The 25,456-nt window shown below is 36.4% G+C and overlaps 1 long non-coding RNA gene across 1 annotated transcript in view; it reads left to right on the top strand.

The window, feature by feature from the left end:
- The first annotated feature begins 11,580 nt into the window (after nt 1–11,580).
- The window catches only part of 1190028D05Rik (RIKEN cDNA 1190028D05 gene), a 46,729-nt gene continuing 32,853 nt past the window's right edge, over nt 11,581–25,456 (top strand). Inside the window, exons 1-2 of the long non-coding RNA NR_151738.1 lie at nt 11,581–11,776; nt 13,610–13,715. This is a non-coding gene — a long non-coding RNA (RIKEN cDNA 1190028D05 gene). The remainder of the gene's footprint in view (nt 11,777–13,609; nt 13,716–25,456) is intronic.

Genomic DNA, 25,456 nt, shown 5'->3' on the forward strand with positions numbered 1-25,456 from the left:
TTTATCTATACCAACCTATAAAGCCTAAAGGTTCAGGGATCTAAGACAAAGGGGCAAAACTAATGTATGTCCAGAGAATGGGAATCTTAGAACCAGAGGGTGGCAAGGACTGCTAGGATATGTTGAGATGCTATAATGCAACTGAGGTGACTTTCACATGCCCTGTCACCGAGGAAGTAAAGCAGCTCAGCAGGAAAAGGGCAGGAGGTTCCAAGGAACAACCTTTATCTGTAGAATCATTGGCAGATGATGGCTTGCTCCAGAAGAAACTGTCACTTTTCTTTGGATGTGTGGCTACAGGTCAGTAAGCCATGACTCAACTTGGTAGATGCACATCTATGCACAAATGGGCAGCATTAATTGAAGTCAGTAAGATAAAACAAAACAAAAACAAAAACAAAAATTCTATTTCTAGTTTAGCTGAAGATCAGTTTTCTTTATGAAAATATGCTGGATTTGTCAGGTGCTTCATCTTTATTTGTTGGTATACATTTGTGGTTTTGTCCTCCATTCTGTTAATGAGATACTTATCACAGTAATTGATTTTTGTGTGTTGAATTATCTCTGCTTCTCAGGGATAACATCCTTTCACAGGCTATCATACTCTTATTAGGATGTTGAATGTAATTTACTATTATTTTCTTGAGGACTATTGAATCTGTGATTCCCAAGATTACTGGTCAATGGTTTCTACAATATCCTTGTCTGTTTCAGTGTTAAGGAATGCTTGGGGAAATGGAAGGAGATTGAGACAAGGGAGAGAGAAAGGAGGTGGAAGAAATAAGGGTGGTAGTATCAGAATCTGGAGGAGACAAGAGAGAGGTACAGAGGATCGGGTACCAAATAAAAATAGGTAGCAGGGGGGATAAGTAACTGGGAATAGCCACGCAGGGTCCCAGATACCAGAGAAACATGAGGCTTCCAGGACCCAACGGAACTTTAGCATTAAAGCCCAGAGAATGGGGAAACAGAACCTGTGGAGACCACCTCCAGAAGATAGGCAGGGCCCCCGGTCATGGGATGGGGGCCACATACCCATCTCAAAGTTTTTTATCCTCGAAATGTTCCTGTCCAAAGGAAGATCAGGGACAAAAAAAAAAAAAAAAAAAAAAAATGAAACAGAGACTGAAGGAAGGGCCAGCTGGGGAACGGCTGCACCTAGGAATACATCATGTCTGCAGACACCCAACCCAACACTGTCTCCATAGTCAAGAGGCACTTGCCGACAGGAATCAAGGGTAGCAGTTCTGGGGAGGTCCAGCCAGCAACTGACCAATGCAGATGTGGATGCTTGGAGCCAATCCATCAGACTGAACTCGGGGAACCTGGTGGGTGAGCTGGCAAAAGACTTTAGGACTTGGGAGTGTCGGGAGATAGCAACCCCATTGGAAGGGCAACATAGGCTGGTCTGGCCACCCAGTTCTCCCAGAAACTAGACCACTGACCAAGGAGTGTACTTAGAGGGATCCATGGCACTTTACACATATGTAGCAGAAGATGGCCTTGCCTGGCAGCAACAGGAGGGTAGGGCCTTGTACCCTGGGAGGTTTGATGCCTCAGAATAGGAGGATGCTGGACCAGTGGGACAGGAAAGTGTGGGTGGGTGGGGAGCACTCTCATACAGGCAATAGGGAGGAGGGGGAAAACAGATGAGGAATGGGTGGGGGATAGGAGAGAGGTAACCAGAAAGTGGATATCATTTGATATGTAAACAAATGGGATGATTACTCATAAGAAGGAAAAATAAATTAAAAACGAAATGCTTTTCTTATGAAATAAATGGAAAATGTTTCTACTCTTTAAATTTTTGTCAGGATTTGGGAAGGAAAACCATTTATTGCTTTTAAAAAAATATTTAGAGACCATTAATAAAGACAAAATATTCTGGGTTTATTTTTCTTTTGTTTTGAGAGGTTTATTTTTTTTTTTATTGCTGGCTCAATTTCTTACTGGGTATAGGTTTATTCAGATTAATCTGTTGTTAGATAATTTAACCTTGTCAAGGCAGTCTAAAATGAAAGAATTTCCTTGAAATCTCATTGTCAAACCACTTGTTAGCCAATTTTGTGATGCACTACAAGTAACTATTGTGTAGCTTGTCTTTCAAGGATATAGTATTTAGCTTAGAACCTAGGGGACACTAAAGAAATGCATAAAAACATGTATGTTAACATAGTTTGATGTTTAATAACCAATTATTTACATATTAAAAGTTTCATTAAATAGAATTTTCTTCTAGGAATTTTATAATTTAACTAAATATTGCTAAGACTTCTCTTTAAAGATCTTAACTTCTCAATACAATAACAGGGTGAATTATGATCTGAAAATTTTAAGGAAGTTTCAGAAAGACCCAAAGCTTAAGTATGACTCAACACAACAAAGCCTCAAGCATGGGTCAGCAAATAATTTAGGAAAATTTGGTAAACAAATATCATAAAGTTAATGTGTTTTAAAATATACACCTGAAATATTGTTTCATTTAATGTCTACTTCAAGGCTCATCCTTACCTTAGATGTTTTGTTTTTTCAGTTGCTTTTTGTTCTACTGTACAATAGCAAAGTTAAAAATTAAGACAATAGCAATGCTTTTCTCCTACACATTGATTCATAATATGGATTTTATTTCAGTCTTATACATTGAGGAATTAAAAACTTAAAAAGAAGTTCTGTGGTTTTTCTCTCATATTCCCAGTTTTCTGTTTTGATGGATATAGTGTCATTTTTTATTGATTAACAAAAGCCTTCACAACAGTTCACATTGTGCTTTTAAATGTGTATTTAAAATTTTAATCTGACATATTTTTTCATTTACCAAGCAATGCTAATGTTATCCAAAGACACTTTTTTTTTCAACTTCTAGTACAATAGAAGTGACAGAAGTTCATGTTATATACACAACTATGCCAAACTTTTGATCTCAGATTATAGTCCAGTGGTTAAGTGCTATTAACAGTGTCCATTTTAAGGGTTTGATCCTTAATATTAGCCAAAAAAGGAAAGATGGAAAGAAATGAGAGGAGAGTCAGGGGAATTAATGAGCTATTTCACAATAACATGAATTAATAACTAGCACATTTGAGGACAACCCTACTTGTCTTTGCTTCCCCTTTGAAATTCATATGTTAATATGATCTGATTGTTATAATAACAGAACTTATTAAAGTCTCAAGAAAACAGAAAGAAAAAAGAGTCAATGTGGGAATGAGTAAATTAATATTTTTTTAATTGTTGGAAGGGTGCTTAAAATGATCTTTTTTATGTATGGGAAAATTGACATGTTACCTTACTCTATAAAGTCAGGGAAAACATTCATATAAATAGGTAAATAGAAGCAAGATATTTTAGGTATAAGCATTATGGATGGCCTTTCATTTTCATGTATGCACATATCTATTAAATTCATTATGTTGTGGCAATATTTCTGTTAAAGAAAGTGAACATTTCTAATATAAATTATTTCTTAAACTTTTTGTTTTATAATATTATCCTTTATTAGAAAGTATAAATGAGCATTGGTTTCTCTCATAAAGCATCATTATATTTTCTACAGTTATTATAAGGAAGTAGTTGCTGTATAATTCAAAGTGTTGATGGCCAATAATCAGCTGATGGCTTCATTTTCATTTGTGCTGCAGTAAGAATAATCAAAGCAAAAGATCCATTTCAGTGTGATGTTCACAAGCAACCTACCTGTTTGCTTAGAATTCTCTCATAATGTTTGTCTTTACTTTTTCATCTCTAGATTTCTTCTTGTATAAATCATTTGTCAACAAAGAGTAACTTTATATTTCTGTTGTTATTTTTTGTTTTTTGAGGCAGAGTTTCTCTATAGCCTTGGATGATCTGGAACATGCTCTGTAGACCATACTTGTTTCCACCACATAGCAATATACACGGGTATAATGTTATATGCCACTGCACCTAGTCAATAATTAATATATTTGTACTTTTTTGAAACTACTTTTTGCTCTATAAACCAGGCTTTAATCTTATATTTATTTTCCTTTCAAAATAGCCAAAAAAGATAAGACATGAACCACTTCTCTTCATTAATTTTCTCATAATACTGCAATGTAAATAAGACCGTGTTCACATTATGCTATGTGATGCCATAATGACAGAACTCAATCACCTGAAAGAGGCCAAGTATCAGTCAACACATGAAGATTAACAAATCATTAAAAATTTAGGTGATATAATAGACTGCTCAAGCAAGTTTGCTTATCTTTAATGAAGTAGTCCTAGCTTAAAGAAGGGCCTTCAGTTAGGATATGAGAAAGAAAAAATGAAATTAGTCTTAATACTAAAAACTCATGCCAATGTTAGAGTATATTTTACTATCAACCCACAGCATTATTGCCATCGTTGCTCCTATGACCTCTTGTCCTTTTTTGCATTAATATATTATTCCTTCCCTCCTAGAGCATTGAAATTTCTCAAAGGTTTCTGCCAGTAGTACCTTTACTGTCTCCCTTTTTATTAGGATTATTTTCGAATAAGCTGCTAAGTCATAGCTTCAGGCTCTCATCATCAAACACAGTTTATTTAGCATTTTGCCACAGGTAAGGAAATACTTCTGAACAGATGATTTTTATATGTCAGGGAAATAGAAATGTCACTATTTTGAAGTTATTTCATGAAAAAAAATCTCTATAAACTATTAAAAAGTTACTTTTAACAGTTTAGTATTAGTTGAATTAATTATTTTATTGCAAATGTGTTGATAGATCAATTGGAAATATATTTTAATAAATCCTAGAACATATAGTTAAAAACAAGCTAAGATCATTGGAGTAGATAATTGTAAAAAAAAAAATCATTGTAGTAGAAATCTTAAAATCACATGATATTTTCTTGCCAACTTAAGAATACACTAATTAATCAACTGATGGATTTTTAAATAACAAATAAACAACTCAATTGGCAGTTTTTCCTGGTTTGTAACAAATTAGAGTCCTTCTCTGTTCTTATAATTGATAGAAAAAACAAATAACGGACAGCCATTAAATTAACAATAAAAAACCAAGAGTTCTTTTCTTCATGAATAGAAAGATACTATTTCGTTAGGTTAAAAGCTTGTTCCTCTTGCCTGCACATTTCACACAGATTTTAAAAGACACAGACCAACAGATTGCATTGAAATACAGGATCTTTCCTTATGGTTCATCCAAGAAACATACCTTATCATCTCGGATAGATATCAAGTAAGGGTAAAAGGATGGAAAAAGATATTCCAAGTGATAGACCCAAGAAAGAAACCATGGTAGGACTTTTGATATCTGACAATATCTGACTTCAAACCAAATCTAATATGAAGTCATTGGGAAGGATACTAAACACTCATTAAAGGAAAAATACACCAAGAAGATATTGATATTGCAATTCGAAACAGCTAGGCACCAAGCATAAAAACACTCAAGTTCATAGTGGGAGACTTTTGGGATAGCATTGGAAATGTAAATGAAATAAATACCCAATAAAATAAATAAATAAAAAAGAAACACTACTTCAGTTTAAATCATCTATAGACTCTCAAACAAGGATAGTAGATTAATATCCTATCTTCTCCTTTAAACAAGTTCTCTATATAAAAAGGAAACAGAAATGTCAAAGGTAAATGATATCATAAACCAAATGGACCTATTATATATTTATAGAAGAGTTAACCTAAATGCAAAAGTTTTTGTTTTGTTGTGTTTTGAAGCAGCTTATGGAACTTTCTTCAAAACTGACCATATACATGGACATGAAGCAACCATAAAAACATACAACAATATTGAAGTAACACCCTGCATTCTGTTCACAAACATGTATTAAAGTGGGTTATCAACAATACAAACAATGAAAGCTTACAAACTCCTGGAAACTGAAAATTTAATTAATGAAAAATGGGCCAAGACAGAAATTAATAATGGAATTAAGAAGTTTCTACAATTTAATGAAAATGAATACACAGCAAACCCAAATTTGTAACTTATGTGACACTATGAAATTACTTCTAAGAGTTAGTTTATAGCTTAGGTGCCTACAGAAAAGAGAAAGAGAGAAAATTCATATAAGTAACTTTATAACATGCCTAAAAACTCTAGTGCAAAAAGAAGAAATGATACATCAAACAGGATGACAGGAAGACATAACCTCAGAAATGAAATTAATAAAATAGAATTTAAAACATAAAAAGAAAACAATACAAAATTCAATGGTTCTTAAAGGAAATCAGTAAGATCGATGAACCCTTAGTCAAAATAACCAAAAGGTGGAGAAAGAGCCAAAGTATCAAAATTAGACATATATAGAGTAATTGGATTATCAAAATAATAAGACATCTGAAGGAGATCAAGGTTGAGCGGTCATAAGTCTCCTTGTTGAAATAGCTATGTCACTATCCCCTGTATTTTGCCACTGGCTCTTGGATAGTCAACAGTGGCAAAAGCAGAAGATAGATGCTCACATTGTACACCTGGTCAGGATGAAAAAGGCAATAAATACTCATGCTGAACCTACATTATTCATTTTAATTTTTACTGTATTTCTTTCTTTATGTCATGTGTGTGGATGTTTCCCTGAGTGCATATCTGTACACCATGTGTGTGTGTATCATCTCTCAAGGCAAGAGAACATATCTGTAGTCCTTGGCTTGTAGTTACACAAAACTTTAGCAGACAAGAGTAAGGTGCCGTTTGGTTGACAGAAACTTAACGTAGACTCTCTGGAAGATCTACACCAATTGCTCAGCCATCTCGCTTGCTTTCTACTTTTACATTTTTATGCAGTTTGTATTACTCGTTTAGAGTCCTCCCAAGTTATTTTTAATTAATTCATTTATTACTTTGTTTTATTTATTTGTCCAGTGTCCATGTATGTTGTTGCACACATGGTATATACCAAATGTGTAGAATCCAAAGAATAACTTGCAACATTCAGTTCTATACATCCACCATGTTGGTCCCATAATCAAACTGTAGTCATTGTGCTTAACAGCAAGTGCTTTTACCCACTGAGCCTTCTTGGCTGCCAAAGCCTTTTCAATTTTAAGGTACAAATACCTCTCTCTACCATTGAAGCTCATCTCTGTTGTCTCTGATTTTAGTTTAATGACATAAATTCATTCTTTTGCTTTAGCTAATAGAAAATTTGCATTATTTCAGTCTTCAATTTATTATTTCAAAAATATTTTCAGAGAAAATAATCTACACCATTGAGAGTTTTAACATTAGTACCAGCAGAGATACTTTTAACATAAAAAATAAAAAATAAAAATAAAAAGTGGTGGCTTCATAGAATGAGTTGGGTAGAGTACCTTCCGTTTCTATTTTGTGGAATAGTTTGTGAAGAACTGGAATTAGGTCTTCTTTGAAGGTCTGATAGAACTCTGCACTAAACCCATCTGGTCCTGGGCTTTTTTTGGTTGGGAGACTATTAATGACTGCTTCTATTTCTTTAGGGGATATAGGACTGTTTAGATCATTAACCTGATCTTGATTTAGCTTTGGTACCTGGTATCTGTCTAGAAACTTGTCCATTTCATCCAGGTTTTCCAGTTTTGTTGAGTATAGCCTTTTGTAGAAGGATCTGATGGTGTTTTGGATTTCCTCAGGATCTGTTGTTATGTCTCCCTAAAAAAAAAAAAAAAAAAAAAAAAAAAAAAAAAGAAGGGTGATCTGCAGGGGTGAGAGGAAGACAAGAGGTGACATGATCAAAACCTATACATGTAAGAAAATACCATATGAGACCTATTAGAATGTATAATTAATATGCACTAACAAAAATTAAAAGAAAAACTAGATGAAAAGATGTCAGCTTTAAAAAAAAAAGTGGTAATTCTGCAGATAGTAGCTTGAAACATCTGGGAATTTTATTAGTAAAACATGATTTGTCAAAGCTTCTTTGTAAATGCTCTAACAAATTCTGAATAAAAAGGTCACTGCTAAGCATGAAAACTTTTCCTCATTTTTGTAAGTAAGCCAAAGTTTCAAATTTGAGGAGCATGGGTGTACATAATTGAATATACCCTATTAAAAGAATATATTCTCCAATATACTTTGAGTGAGGTTTAAACCTTATATATATTTTGATATGTCTCCATATTTGATAAAAACTCAGATCATCTTGCATAAATACGCATTGCTGAAACTCAATTATCTTCTTCCATTTAAGCCTTCATCTTCTCTTACTGATTAGTTTTTTATATCATTCTTCATTATTTTCGTCATATCTATAATTTCTCCATACTATTTAATTGGATTGCACAAACTATAACTCATCCATGTGAACTAAAACCATCACATAAAACTGAACATTTTCTATTAGAACTGTAACCTTAATTACACTTCAAAAATGACTCAGCTACTTAGAAAAACTAATAGCACATGGTGAATGAGCTTATGAAGTCTATTCCAAAGAGGAAAGTAGTTTTTCATATTAAATGTTTCTGAATTTTTCTAAGATAGAAGCCTAGACATATATTTAAAATCCAAAAACATTTGGGCACATGTAGAACGTTCTAGGAATGTGGGAGTTTAACTCCCAAGGGAACCAAGACAACCCTTACAACTATCAACAGGACATGGTATGTAGCCATCATATGACTGCTGCTCACTAAGTCTAATTTGTTCAACTTTCAGTATCAGCTAAGGAGGAAAAAAATCACTTACATTTCATTCATAGTCATCAACACAAGGTAATTCTAAGTATTCAGTTTTTGAAACAAGTCTACAAAGTAATGCATTTTTAACACAGATAGTTAAATATTTCACATTACGAAGCTGTTGCTTAATTTCATAGATTAAAAATCCATGACCTTTATTTCCTTTGGCTGCAAGAAGGGTCAAAGCTGCAGAGTTAAGTGTAAACATAATTGCCGGAATTCCTTCAGATAGATCTTCAATGAAATGTTCTTAAATTTGTCAGAGGATAATGTAAATGATTTAGAATAACACCTCTACTTGTTAACATATATTACACAGTAATACCTTGGTGCCCATTCAAGCCTTTTGACATTTTGAAATACTCAAGGAGATAAAGATAACACAGTATTCAAAGATTTATTATGCTTCCCTTATGAAATTTTCTCAAGGTAATTGAAAGCCATATAATAATCTCAAAGAAATTAGTTTATATATTTACTTCATCAATAAACAGATATTTTGATTCTACTTCTGTAACTAGTAAATTAATTTGATTTTTATTATTGATGTAATAAGTATAAAATGACAAATATTTTGTGTAGACACTGGGTAAAACAATGTTAGTTATCTAATTTTAGTTAAGGCTTAATGTTCACAGATATATTTCTAATGTTTATATTGGTCTTTCATCACAGTCCAGCCACATATGCTTACTCCATTCTCCCTTCTATATACTTCTCAAAACATTTGAAATTTCTTTTTAAAACATATAGAGAACATTATAGAAAAACAACAAACAAGAAGAAGAGATCATGTTTTGTCCACTCCCAACTGGTACATCTGCATCTAAGGCTCAGTAAGGTAGAGAGATGGTAAGTACGAGAGGAATAGTAAGTTTCCTTGAGATAGTGCGTCCTAGAAATGAGAGGCTATACACTTGAAGTGTGCCTGACTAAACAATACCTGAATGACACCACCTCCAATACATACGCTAATATGGACAAATTCTGGGAGATTCATTCCTTCTCTAAGGAAGGCAGGTAGGGGAATGCCAGGGCCAAGATGTTTGAGTGGGTGGGTAGGAGAATGGGTGGGGGAAGTTATGGGGGACTTTTGGGATAGCATTGGAAATGTAAATGAAGCTAATACCTAATAATAATAATAATTAATAATTAATAATAATAATAAAAGAATGTAGTTATTTGAACTTACACTGTCAGAGGAATAAGTGTCCAAAAAAAAGTGCCAACAATGTGTAAAATGTCCTTTCCTAGAGAAAAGTTCTCATTTGATTACCTAATACCAAGTGATCAGCCCTGAGATCACTTACATACAAGGAGCATATGGACTGAGTGTGATGTGGTATTTATATCTAATATACATGAATAAAATATAATACTCTATACAGAGTTTCTTAACTGATATAAAAAAAGATGGCTGTAGTTTAGGTAAAAAGGGATTGAACAGTTTCTTTTTTTACTTTATTTTTTTATTCTTTAGTCGTGTTTTTACAGTCCAGCCTTTATCGCCTTGCAGGTCCGCCCTCCCTCTGACTGCTCCACATCACATAGCTCCTTCCCCACACCCCCAGTCTCCAAGAGGATGTCCCTCACCCCCACACCCACCCCAGACCTCCTACTCCCTGGAGTCTCTTGAGGGTAAGGTGCATCTTCCTTCACTAAGTGAAGAACATGCAGTCCTGTGCTATACACAGTATAAATGTTGGGGGCATCATATAAGCTGGTATATGCTGCCTGGTTGGCCGGACAGTGTCTGAGCAATCTTGGGATACAGGTTAGATGAGGTCTTCTGATAGGGTTGCCCTCTTCCTCAGCTTCTTCCAGCTATTCCCTAATTCAACAACAGGAGTCAGCAGCTTCTGACCATTGGTTGGGTGTAAACAGCTGCATCTGACTCTTCCAGCTGCCTGTTGGGCCTTTTGGAGGGCCGTCATGCTACGATTCTTTCTGTAAGCACACCATAGCATCAGTAATAGTGTAAGGCCTTGGGACTTCGCCTTGAGCTGAAAAGGTCATCTCCTATATCAAAAGTTACAGTTGGTATAAATCTTTTTTAAAAATATTAAACACAAACATGAGCATGTATATATATATATATATATATATATCTTAAATTATTTCAATAATTTGCTTTCAAATTTTAATACTGTAGGTTTTAAAAATAGGTATAAAATATTGTAAGTGAAACTATAGTATTATTAGAATAATATATAGAGAAGGATTTAGAACAATTTGATTGACTATGTAGCCAAATGACTTACGTTGATTGCCAACTCTATTATACATTGGATGCTACTTAACCACTCCAGAGTTAGCTCACTTATGAGTAAAACTGATAGCATTATTAAGCTTTATTGAAAAAGTGTAATATAAAATCAAAATCTAGGCCTTTAGGCCCAGGCTTGAGAATGTGACCTTTGTGACTCAATGCTCCAAGGCATGCTAACCATAAAACAGATAGCAGACATTCCTCCACCCACCTGCTTCCTGGGTTTAGGGAGTGTTCCTTCAAAGAAAGTCACCTTGACTGCTCCTGGAATCTTCTATGTAAATGTGCTATTGTTAGGGGCTCAAAGAAAATGTTTTGAGAAATAACCTCACAATTATCAAGTAGTTTTCCTTATGACTCGTCACTTCCTCATGACTCTTAACTTGTATTTTTGGTATTTTCCAACAACACCCTCCCCATCTGTGAGGATCGGGTGAGGCCGCCACCCCAAGATGACACCCAGGACAGTGCCAGGTTTTATGACCAGCACCTGACTTCCTCATTATCTCAGACTTAGCCACATCTCAGCTGACTGCACTGCACAGATGCCATGCCTCCTCAGCTCGCATGAGGTGTCATCACCTACAGACTGCCTTTATGTGACTGGGGTGATTGGGAGGAGTCAGTAAGGTATTTAAGGCGCGCCCCGGGGTTGTTCAGAGGATTCCTGTTCCTGCATTGCAATGCTAAGTGTTCCTGAATAAACCTGCTTGAAGAAGGACAACATGGTGTTGCATCTTTCCTGCTGGTCCGGGTGGATGCAACAAGTGGTGGCCCATAAGGGGACTTCTGCTTCACGAGAGCGCTGTGTGTCTAGAAATTCAAGAGGTCAGGGTAGCCGGCTGGAAAGCTCCCAGGTAAGTGGGATGATTCAAGTTCTTGGTTAGAGATTTTTAGGTTCCCGGATTAGGGACTATTGAGGTTCTCCGTGTGAGAAAATTAAATTTATCCAAAAATTAAAAGAAAAGCAATTGGTTGTAGCCCCTGAGAAGGTGCAGAAGGGCAAGGTCATCCATTATTTGGGAAGCAAAATAACACAAAGATATATAACTCCACAGAAGATTCAACTTAGCACTGATCATCTAAGGACTTTAAATTATTTTTCAAAAGTTGCTAGGAGATATTCAATGGGTTAGGCCTTATCTGGGTCTAACAAATAAGCAATTTCAACCTTTTTATGACATCTTGCCAGGAGCAACAGCCCTGGATTCAAAGAGAGATCTTACAAAAGATGGAAGGGAAGCCTTAAAGTTAGTCGAGAAGGCTATTCAAATTGCTGCTTTAAAGAGGAGAGAGGTTGATCTTCATATATCATTATGTATTTTGCCATCGGAAAATCAACCTACTGGAGCCCTTTTGCAAGGGGCTCCTTTATTATGGATCCATCCTAAAATTTCCCTCACCAAAGTGTTATCCTAGTATCCTGCCTCGGTTGCCCAATTGGCTTTGCTGGGTTTATAGCAATGCGTGCAGCATTTTAGCACCCCTCATGATGAAATTATTGTACCATATGATAGTAGACAAGTTGAAATGTTGTCTGCCACTGTAGATGACTGGGCAGTTTTAAGTTGCAGTTTTGTAGGCAAGATAGATAATCATTTTCCCAAAAATCCTATTTTGTAGCTTACCCTGTAATTTTCCCTGTGATTACCTCTCGATTACCATTGAAAGGGGCTCCTCTAATTTTTCCAGATGGATCAAAGTCAGGATGCAGAGCCTATTTAGTTCAAGGCTCTGCACCTATAGTTTTACAATTCACCCCTGCCTCACCGCAAGTTATAGAATTACAGATTGTGATTAAAGTTTTTGAATTGTATTCTGAATCCTTTAATTTAATATCAGATAGTCAATATGTGATTAATGCTCTTGCTATCTTGGAGGTGGTTGGTAGGGTGAATCTTAGGTCCAGCATTGGGGACTTATTAAGTAAATTACAAAATTTGCTATTGCATAGATCCTCCCCCTTCTTTGTTCAGCATATCTGAGGTCACACTGTGTTACCATGTCCATTGGCTGAGGGTAATGACATAGTGGATAAGAAAGCACAAGCTGCTGTATTTCAGGCATGTCCTGCCCTTGACCTTGCTCATGATTTTCATTCTAAATTTCATGTAAATTCTAACACATTAGCCTCTCGCTTTGGGATCACCCGAGCAGAGTCCAGGGAGATTGTTCAAGGCCTGTCAGGTCTGTGTTCCTTTATTGCCTCAACCCTCCTTTGGAGTTAACCCACGAGGGTTACACCCACTACACATTTGGCAGATGGGTATAACTCATTTTGCTGAATTTAGAAAATTACAGTTTGTTCATGTTTCAATTGATATTGCCTCTGGAGTCATTTTTTCTTCTTTGCATGCTGGAGAAAAGGCCCGTCCTGTCATAGCTCATTGCTTTGAAGCATGGGGAGCTTGGGGTCAACCCAAAGAATTAAAAACTGATAATGGACCTGCTTATACTTCCAGTGCTTTTGTTGGCTTTTGTGGGATGATGGGAGTTCATCTTGTACATAGTGTTCCCTGTGGCCCTCAGTGGCAGGGAATGGTTGGACATGCTCATCGTACCTTAAAACAATGCTTGATGGAATGAAGGGGGGGAGTTGCCCTAGGGGCGACTCCCTGGAAGCACCTTTCTATAGTCCGTATTTACTCTTAATTTTTAAAATAAAGATACATTTGATTGTACTGTTGCAGAGAGATTCAGTAATCCTGATGCATCTCAGAAGGGAACTATTAAGTCGAAGGATGTGTTGGATGGCCAATGGCATGGACCAGATCCAGTGTTGGTGTCAGCAAGAAGGTCTGTTTGCGTGTTTCCCCAGGACTGCCACCAGCCGTTGTGGGTACCTGAACGACTGACTCGAGTGCTGATGGGTGACCAGAGATGTGATGCTGATATTCCTGGGAATACTGATGATGGTGACAGGGTGCAGGAGTGGGGAGCTAAAATGGGGCATCATGTCGGTGTTTCCGAAGCTCCTACCCTTCACCCATTCCGCTCAAGTGTTTCCTCGTTTCTTTACCTCCAATACATCTTTACAGCTACCCTTTTTACCTGATGATGAAGGAGTAGCACCAGTGACTGAACCTCTCCAGCTTGCCCTGAGAGGGGTATTATGCTTTCAGCTTATTGTAAATATTTCTCAAGATAGTATGTGTGTGCAATTGTATAATCAGATTGCTGCGTGGTTTGATAGACCTTTTTAATAGTTTAACCCGAGCTAATGCTACTTGGATCAGAGGAACTTAGCCTGCTAGCATACCCAAGGGCAATGCTAACTAACTACCCCAACCATGCTGGGCCTCATTTTGCAGAGGCGTATGAGACTCTTTGCCTCCGTGGAATGGATGTCAACCCTGGAAGGTCGCTTGGGTGGTCAAAAAGTATTTTACCTTTTCTCCATACATCAGTACCATGCATAGTCAAGCGTTTGCAGGTAATAATTGGACATATCAAAGCCCAGCACAGCGAGTGGCTAATGATCCTTTTAATGTATGGTTGTTATGTGGGGTAAATGGAAGCTGTACTGATTTGTCACCTCTGAGTATACTGATGGGAGGGGCCTGGGGAAATGCTAGTTTTTATTGGAACGGGTCTGATTTGTTTGGAAATTCTGTGAGTGTTTTGGCTTCGAGAAAAAATATGTCTTTTGTGCCTACACCTGTGTGTTTTTGGCCCCCTTTTGTGTTTTTATTATATAATGGTAGTTATGATAAGGAGTTTATTAATCATAGTAGTGATAATTGCTTTTATAGTATGTGTTGGAATACATCTGTATTTCCCTTGGCTGTGGTAACCCATATGCCTAGAGTTGTACCCTGGCCAGTGCAAGCTCCATCTGTGATGACACTGTTTAGACATAAAAGAGATTTTGGGATCACCGCTGCCATAGTCACAACAATGTCGCACCTCAAGGAATGGACTGGCATGGGAGGGCTGGCAATCATCTGCATTGCCAAGGGAGTGGTGGCCCTGTGGTGCATTTGCCATGCGCAGAGGGGACATGCCAATGCGCGGGCACTGTTGATTCGGGCTTTTGCAGCCCTACAGCTGGGACAAGCAGCTCCTCAGGTGTGGCTTGGCATGCTGGAGGGGTGGTTGATGAGGGGTGGGACTCCCTGAAGGTGTTGCCAACCTAGGACAGAGACTGGATCACTGCTGTTTGTCCTCTCGATGGTGGGTGGGGGGCATTGTTGCAGGGGGCAGCCTGGGACAGGCATTCTCTCTGCCATAATAATAAATAAGGCAGAGATGTGAAGAGTGGGTGTGACTGCCGCCCCAAGATGGCGCCTGGGATGGCTGTCAGGTCTTATAACCTTCACCTGACTTCCTCATTATCTCAGACTTAGCCACATCCCAACCGCCTGCAGTGCACAGATGCCATACCTTGTCAGCTCGCCTGAGGTGTCGTCACTTGCTGTGAACCTATGGACTGCCGTTATGTAACTGGGGTGATTGGGGGGAGTCAGTAGGGTATTTAAGGCGCCCCCCAGGGTTGTTCGGAGGATTCCTGTTCCTGCATTGCAATGCTAAGTGTTCCTGAATAAACCTGCTTGAAGAAGGACAAAGTGGTGTTGCATCTTTCCTGCTGGTCCGGGTGGATGCGACACCCATCCCCTTGAGTTGTCTTTTCTTCCTTTAAATACCCCCTTACACAGCTACTTGGGGCTCCTAGGTCCTCTACCCCTGTGTGGTATATGACTGTGGGCCTGAAAGTGCTCTTGAAATAAAAGTCCTCTTGCAGTTTGCATCAAGACCGTTTCTCGTGAGTGATTTGAGGTGTTGTTTCTCGTGAGTGATTTGGGGTGTTGTCTCTCCTGAGTCAGAATGTGGGGGATTCCTCATGTTGTGGGTCTTTCATTATCTTTGCTATTATGACTTGTATAGTAATATATAAAAGAGTTTATGTTAGTTGCAGAAAAAATAAATATAGAATCAATGTTAGCTATTATTCTAACATTTATATTGATATTTCCATAACAATAAAAACAATTGCCTACTTCACATATAGAAACAATCAACTGCTTGATTTATCCTTATTATTATTAGATAGTAACCTCAATATTCTGAGTAATAATACAATTATAATTTACAAATAATAAAACATTAAGACTCTCACATTTTTATACAATATGCTTCATTTCAAAATGATCTCAATCAATTATCTTAAGTTCTCATTGTTTAAACACTATTGGTATTAGCATCTTCTCTGTCTTTCTTAGACTGTAGTTAGGACTGACTTCTTAGCCCTTTGTGTCAGCAGCCTGTTTCCAGACTAGCTCTCTGAACGATGCAACAAATGGTCATATTTAATGAGCCAGTGAATCGGCAAGCTCACTTGGGAAGAAGGCAATTATGGAAATACACTTTCATCATTCATGAGATAATTAGAGGCATGTGGATTATAGTACCAGATATGAGTGACCAGGGTACTTACATCTCCTCTCACACTCAGGCAAGCTCTTAGACCTTTGACTTTAGATTTGCATACCTTCTACACTGCCTTACGGGAGATTTTCAAAATACTATGTAAATGAACAATTTTGGTACCATGTTAAATATTTGATCAGAGTAATTAAATTGTGAACTTAAAAACAATGAAATTGGAAAGAAATCATTCAATTGGTGTGCTAGCATGTACCGATTGAGGAAATACTGTATACTCAATCCAATATGTCACTTTTGTAAGTGGATTCCGTATTAATTACATGTATAATCACACAGTAGTCAAAACCTGGCAGTTTATCCTATTTAATAAGAAAAATCAGTGGTTATTAACATGTTATATAAAATATTTTGACAAAATCAGCTTATTTGGAAGGATATGACTAGAGAGAGAGAGAGATCTATTACTATTTGGACAATTTCTGAAATAAATTTAATGTAATTTATTTTCCCATTCTTCTTATACTTGAAACAAGAAAGGCATTCTGATATGACATCAAATAAGACTTATATCTTATTAATTTAGAATTCCTGACAACGTCTGACTAAAATGCAAGTAAGTTACTTAGATGTATCATAAAAAGCAAATAATTACATTGTCGAAATTATCAACTACTCATAATGATGTTAGATAACAAAAGATTTAATGTTAAAAATACAAAGTAAATTGTAGGGGAAAGATTTTGAAAACAAAAGTGAAAATGCCACCAAGATATTTTTCTAATGCTGAATTTTTGAACAGTACTAGGAAATAACTATATCAATGTCCCATAACAAACCATGTGAAAAAAAAGTGATAGGAATTAACTTTTTGTATATCCAGAGGCCTTACATCAATACAATATTTCACAAGAAACACTTGATAAGATTCCCTCATCAATGTTTAGTAAAACATTGCCTTTGTGAGAGACTTCTCAAACACCAATACACATAGGCTCTTATTAATGCACTGCCAGCATACTCGCCTCTGGCCGAGCAATCGGTCCACAGGAGAGTTAATTGTGATCACTCTGGTAGACTCTCATCCATCAGATAAACAAAGCCTACAAAGGAGAAATATTTGTGCATCCTTGCTACAGTGCTATGGAGTCACACGACGATTTAAAAGACTTTTTTTTTCAGACTGTTATTCGTAAAACCATTAAGAATGTCACATATAATCTACATTAAATTTTTTACATATTGATTATCTCACTAATTTATACCTCCAAGACAATAATGAACTATGCAATTGATGGAATTCAAGAGGAATACCATATTATGATTTACATTTCATAACTGGACATTGGTTATTTTTGAAGAATATTATTTAAATGATGCAAATGAAGTTGAACAAACTAATAATGATGTTTTCCAAAATAGAAACAAGAGGGAAAATTTTTGAATAAATCCCAGATCAATTTTCTTTGTTTGTTTCCGTGTTTGTTTTCCTTTTGTTTTCTTTTTTGTTTTGTTTGGAGGCAAAAATACTGATTTATTGAATGGTGCATGCTAATTTATGACAATGATCCCATTCTTGTTCCATAGTCCTCCATGAAAAGATGTAAGACTCATGAAAAATTTAAAAGTGGTTGAATACTGGATTTTTTTTAATTGGATACATTTTTTAAATTTATTTTTTATTAGATATTTTCTTTATATACATTTCAAATGTTAGGCCGAAAGTTCGCTATACCCTCCCCGCATCCTGCTCCCCTACCCACCCACTCCCGCTTCTTGGCCCTGGCATTCCCCTCTAGTGGGACATGTAAAGTTTGCAATACCAAGGGGCCTCTCTTCCCAGTGATGGCCGACTAGGCCATCTTCTGTTACATATGTAGCTAGAACTATGAGCTCTGGGGGTACTGGTTAGTTCATATTATTGTTCCACATAGAGGGTTGTAGACCCCTTCAGCTTCTTGGGTGCTTTCTCTAGTTTCTCCATTGGGGGCCCTGTGTTCCATCTTATAGATGACTGTGAGCATCCACTTCTGTATTTGCCAAGCACTGGCATAGCCTCATATGAGACAACTAGAACAGGGTCCCTTCAGCAAAATCTTGCTGGCATATGCAATAGTGTCTGGGTTTGGTGGCTGATTATGGGATGGATCCCCAGATGGGGTAGTCTCTGTATAGTCCATTCTTTAGTTTTAGCTCCAAACTTTGTCTATGTAACTCCTTTCATGGGTATTTTGTTTCCTTTTCTAAGGAGGAATGAAGTATCCACCCATTGGTCTTCCCTCTTCTTGATTTTCTTGTGTTTTGCAAATTGTATCTTGGGTATTCTATGTTTCTGGGCTAATATCCACTTATTAGTGAGTGCATATCGAATGACTTCTTTTGTGATTGGGTTTACCTCACTAAGGATGATATCCTCCAGGTACATCCATTTGTCCAAGAATTTCATAAATCCATTGTTTTTAATAGTTGAGTAGATTTTTATTAATTTTCAAAATTGATATTTGAAACTTAAAAGGAAGAATCACTTTGATGGAGTTTATAAAAAGATTAGACTGTGATGATATTTTATTTTTGATATCAGAATTTAAAGTTGTATTTTACTAATAATATTCAAGATATTAAACAGCAGCAGCATTATAGAATTACAAATTTACTTAGTTACAATGTAATAGCATTGGAGGTATTCTTTTAAAATATTTATTATGGAACAAATTGGAACTTTAATGTTTTACTTAAAATTCTATATAAAATAAACATAAGCATTATTTTCATTTATATTCAAATTTTTAAAAAAATTGATCAGATTTTCCCATAATAATTGCCACAATCAGTAGAATTAATGAAAAAATTAGGCATGTTTAGATGTTCACTACCATTCACATTATATCTCATGATCCCAGTCAGGTTTTTACACTAAAGATAGCAAAGAACTTTTGTAGATGAGTGGAAAGGAGAAATCAATTACCGAGAAACATATTCAGAGTTTTCTGCGTATAAATGTTACAACTTTAGAGAAATAAATGAAAACATGTTTAACTAACTAGATTGAGGAAATGATTCCCATTTTAGTGTTCTCTGGTTTTTGTTTTCCATTGAATAATCAGAACAAAATCAAGAGACCCAAGACCAAAGTCAACAAAGTAGAAATAATTCTGCAAAGAAAGGTAGTAGGCCCAGAAGGAAAAAAAGAAAGCTATACTACTGGGAGAAACCCTTGTAAGGAACAAGGATAAAAGATAAACATTCATGATGAAACATATTATCATGAACCTATGGCATGTTCCTCTTCAAACAAATCCCATAGACTGATATTGAAGAGGTCAACTCAGGACCTTTGGAAAATTCTACCTGAACCCTCCCCTCCTGGATGAGAACCCCTCCAGAAGGGAGAGGCTAATTAACCTTCCTCAGACAATGGGGTGTGTGTGTCAACCACTGGCCACCTGCAGGTGAGGGAGATCCAGAGCACATTCTGAGACCTCTGTTCAGCTACAGACAAGGAGAAAAGAATCTAAAAAATAATGAAAAAAAAAGTGAAAGAACTGACGAACCAGATTCTCAATCTGTCAAGATTCTATTGGCAGCCATAGCCAAACCAGAGGATGGCAGGAGACATCTGAAAGAAATGGCTTCTAGAAAAAAAAGGTAAGGGGGGGGCACCCTAGAGATAAAAAAAATGCCCCACTTGGGAAACAACAAATATACTTATTATAAGAAAAAGGTACACTGGATCAGAAAATGCCCCAAACGGGGGAAAAGGCCTATTTAAACTATTACCTTAAAAGATGACTAAGGTAACCCTAAAAATAAAAGAAAAACCCACCAGCTTCCTTGTTGAGAGATAATAGAGTTTAGCATTCTGTCTTGCTAAAACCTAAAGATAAGGTCTCTTCAACAGTTAATAAATGCCCCCCCCTGGTGGCAGCAGAAACCAAACAAAAATAACTAGTAAAGACCTGGGACCTTTTGGAGGCCCTGAGAAAGTTAGACTATTGAGCCTCTGCTAAGAAGGCCCTATGCTGCCAATCACAGGTGATGTCACTAGATTTAGGAGATACATATCAAGAGAAAGTCACAGGTGACTCTCCGAGGCCAAAAAGAAATTTCTATACCACCTTTAGGGTTGTCAGAAGTGACTAAGCCCTTCCATCTCTTCATGGACAAGAGATCTGAGATAGCAGGAAGAGTATTGACTTAGACTCAGGCCCTGATGCTAGCCAGTGGCCTACCTGCCAAAGAAATTAGAGGTGTCAGAAGATGGCCCTCCCATTTTTGCATCATCACAGATGCTGACAACCTGTCACTGGGCCAAAGCCTGGTCATCACCAATGCCAGAATGAATCATTACCAGTCTCTCCTCTAAAATACCCTGGGACAACTTTTCACATCTCAGCAGCCCTAAGACCAGCTACTCTGTTGTCTGAACTAAACCTCAATGGGACTCTGCAGGACTGCTCAGACATTTTGGCGAACATCCACGGGACCAGACAAGATTTTCAGGATATGCCATTGAGGAATGCAGAGGTAACATGGTTCACCAATCGGAAAGCTCCATTCAGGATGTTTGCTGGGGCAGCAGTGTTTCAAATACAGAGATCATAAGGACAGAGCCACTCCCAGCAAGAATGTCAGCCAGAAAGCTGAACTCTTAGCTCTAACAAAAGCACTGGAGCTGAGAATAGACAAGAGACATAGATAGCCAATATGCCTTTGCTCATGTCTATTTATAGGGGGAGAGGCCTTCTGATGGCAGAAGGAAAGACTATCAAAAATAAAGAGGAAATCCTCTACCTACTAAGGGCACTATGGGGGCCCATAAGCTGGCCATTATCCATTGCTTGGGCCCCCTGAAGGGAAAGGACCCAATAGGCAGATCAAGCAGCCCATCATGCTGTCCTAGAAATTGGACCTCTCTTGCCACTGACTTCCCTTGAACCAAGAGATCCTATACTCCTTGACCACCCTAAGTATTCAAATGATGACATAATCTGGGCTAGAAATCTGCCAATGTCCCAATGTTGTGACAGATGGTAGGGAAGAGCAGATTACAAACTCGGTGTGCCGAAAGAGATTAGACTGCTTAGACTTCAAAAGATCCACCACACTTCCCACATGGGCATCCGGAGAACGCAGGATTTAATACAACATATTAAAATCAGAATTAGAGATGACAACTCAAAGATACCTGAGATTGCCAAAAACTATAAAGCCTCCCAGCTAACTAAAGTGACGACTAAGGAGAAGAACTCTGATTATAGGTTCAGAGACACAAAGGTCCAGGTGGCTTCCTGCCCCTGTAGCAGGTTCCCATTCCCTCATCTGTTGTGGAAATGCCTGTGGCAGCTGTTGTTCCACCTAAGGAGTAGAATAAGTTTGGGGTGGAAAAATAACATCTTTTTCTACTCCTCCTTGGAGGACCATGTAGAGGGATAATGTAGGAAAAGATAGGTAGTCTGCTGTCTCTTCCTTTGTACCCTTGGACTTTTTGCTAGCCAAGGGAAAATCTTCTGCCTATATGCTCAGGGGAAAAAAAAAAATAAGGCAAGAGATCAGGTCCTCTAGTCCTAACATCATTTGTCAAAGTCAAAAGTAACATGAGAGTAGACAACAATTATTTCTAACAGAATAGATGAAGAACATGAACACAAGTGGATCCATAATCACATTTCATATTCATGCATCAACAAAAATTATAAAAAACTCAAAGTGTCATAAAAATTTAGTTTGAAAAGTCACTGAATTAACCAGAAGCTATTATGATAAATATTTTGATTAAGCATCAGAGAGGGATTTAAATTAATAGAATTAATAAAAAACTATTGGAAAGATTGGACAGCATGTATTAATGTAAACAGAAAAAAATCATAAAAGATAACCAACATAAAAGGCAAAACACTGAATAAGAATCTAAGAATTGTTGTAATGAACGTATCATTAGATGGTAGGTAAAATCATTTTGAACACAATTAAATAGAAACTACCCAACTGGAACACAAATAAAAGAAACCTAAAGCTATAGAATATTAAGATAGTGCAACACAATTTCAAAATTAGTAAAATGTAAACACATTATCAAAGATAGTAGGTAGATATCAGCATAAATACAAACAAGAAGGAGGAGGAGGAGGAGGAGGAGGAGAAGAAGAAGAAGAAAGAAGAAGAAGAAGAAGAAGAAGAAGAAGAAGAAGAAGAAGAAGAAGAAGAAGAAGAAGAAGAAGAAGAAGAAGAAGAAGAACAAGAAGAAGAACAACAAGAAGAAGAAGAACAAGAAGAAGAACAAGAAGAAGAAGAAGAAGAACAAGAAGAAGAAGAAGAAGAAGAAGAAGAAGAAGAAGAAGAAGAAGAAGAAGAAGAAGAAGAAGAAGAAGAAGAAGAAGAAGAAGAAGAAGAAGAAGAAGCAGCTCAACCCTCTCCCCCCTCAAATCTGAGAAATGCAAACTAAAATAGCTCTGAGATTTCCTCTTTCTGTCTTACACCTGTCAATGGCTAAGGCAAAAATCACAAGTGCCAGCTAATGCTGGTGAAGATGTAGAACAAGGAAAACACTCCTACATTGCTGGTAAAAGTACAAAATTGTATAGACATGTTGAAAATCAATATGGCTGTTTTTTTGGGTTTTTTGTTTGTTTGTTTTTGGTTTTGTTTTTGTTTTTGTTTCAGAAAACTGAATAACTATCTACCTCAAGACCCAACTATACCACTTCTGGGCATATACCAATAAAATGTTCTGCCATATCACATGGACACATGGTCAACTTCAACACAGAGATGTTTCTCCAAGTGTTTCACTAAAGGCCTGTAGAGTTAGTTATCTAACCCCTTACTGTTTCCTCCACACAGTCTTCCCATGCTCACCTGTATTTGATCTGTGTTAACCCAATTTTCTCATTTCTTTCTTTATATCTAAGTACACTACTTTTTCTTCCATAAAACACACACACACACACACACACACACACACACACACACACACCAATAGTCCGATGCTAGTTTCATGACTTTTATGGATCTTCCAAATGAAATACACATATCTAAACTTTAAAAACAAGCATATGCATATGAGTGAATCAAATCATATTTGGCCTCTGGGTTTAGATTACTTTACTCAAGATGACCCTTCCCAGCACCATATATTACCAGTGTATATCATAATTTTATTTCATTGTGAAAATATTTATTTCATTGTGAAAATACATGTTTAAAGCATCTATAAAGTAAGTTTAAGAATTAACTAAATAAGTCTTTATATAATTCTTTAATTTGAGATGATATTTTACAGCAACAGTTTGCAACATTAGTTAAATAGTAATACATTTTATCACATTAAGAAGCAAATACCAATGACAAGTCAATTAAGTCAATATTTCTTGTAGGTGAGCATGGATGTAGAGAGTCTAAGCTTTACATTTTAAAATTAGTTATAATTTTCTTTTTAGTTTCCTAAGTAGTTCTGTTACAGGCAAGGCTTTGATTTTATTTATTTAATTACTAGTAATAGTAGAAGAAATTTACATAAAGCAAAGATAAAAGACACCAAGGAAATGAAAACTAGAGTAGTTTATCAGTATTTTATAACATTTTATTGTCTGAGAAGAATATTTCAAAAGAGAATTGACATAAATTAATCCTCATTGTAGCTTTGTCCTACAACAGTTAAGTTCCAGCATTGGGTTAAAACATATAATAGTTTTTAAAAAGCTTTAAAGAAAAATAATGGAAATTCATTTTTGCTCAGCAATTATAACTACCAGTCAAAATAGGTAAAGATGCTTTAGTAAGAAAGCATAACATTAGTAAAATGCTTTAGCAAAATATCTTATACTACTCTCTTATGTTATAAACTATCCTACTTAATACATGTATTTTTTATGGCCACTATTTTGTGCACATTGAAGACTCACTCAGTACCAAGTTTTATACAACAAATTTAGATAGCATTAGCAAAAAGACCTCTGTCTCCCCTTACCTTTATACCTCCTCATGTCCATCCCTCTCTTACACTCTCTATTTCCAGGCCCTCTATTTCTACTTTCTGGTACCTACTGTTTTTGCAAGCCCTTCTTCATATGTGCTGTAGTCTTCATCCTTGACCTCATGATTTTCAGAGCTATAGATGGAGTTACCACCCACCCATGTGGAGGGAATTGACATTTTGGTTTTTTTTTTTTTTTTTTTTGGTTCATTGGTTAGTGTTTTTGTTGTTGTTGTTGTTAGTTTTAACTTGTTTTTCAGAGAGTTCATGGGATCAAAATGAAGTCCATATTTAACCTAGTCAGTATCTATTTTTATTTTTGAGGTTGTGTAGGTGGTGGTGGTAGTTAATGTTTGTAAGTAGACTCCACTTCTCACAGCTGCTCACCTTTGTTTAGCTTAAGCAACTCATGGTTATCTTCCTTTATGGTTTAAAATACTCTATTACATTAACAGGAAAAAAAAAAAGATCCTGAGGGCCAAAGTTTGCATAATGTGTCTTTTTACTAATTAATTTTGAGTAAATTATAAACAAATGTGTTTTTTCTAAATAAGATATTTTTAGTGTGTACGTGTGTGTATGTGTGTGTGTGTGTGTGTGTGTGTGTGTGTGTGTGTGTGTGTGTGTGTGTGCAGTATGTGTCATGCCTTGAGTTGTCAGAGGACAACATTTGAAATCAGGTCTTTCCTTGTGTCATGCATCAAACCCATTGTTCAGAATTGTTTGGTGAGCACTTTCTCCTCTGAAACTTCTGCCCAGCACTTATTTATTTTGCTTTATTCACAAAAATGATCACTTGTTTCTTACTTGACCAAACATAGAAGTTGGTTACAGATAGATCTAGGACACATATTTTTCTTATTATCTGTGATCACAATGACTATCATCAAATTAAAGAAGATAGAAAATAATATGCAAGCAAAAAAATAAGTCACAGAGTTCATCTTGTTATAGAGTACAGGTATCAAGGTAACCCTCTCTCCCTTTTATCAATAACCCATCTTGAAAAATCAATGTCTATTTCTGTTTCTTTGAATTATGCTACTATAAACTATAAATCTGTATTTCTCCAAAAGGCTCATCGATATCAGATGAAACACAGTATTAAATTTATTTTCTACTGTGAAGAATCAAATAAAAAGTACTGATGACTTAGATGGTAGTAATTTCATCTTGTGAAACC

This window comes from Mus musculus, chromosome 8 (genome assembly GCF_000001635.26).
Source record: "Mus musculus strain C57BL/6J chromosome 8, GRCm38.p6 C57BL/6J".
NCBI classification, from domain to species: Eukaryota; Metazoa; Chordata; class Mammalia; order Rodentia; family Muridae; genus Mus; species Mus musculus.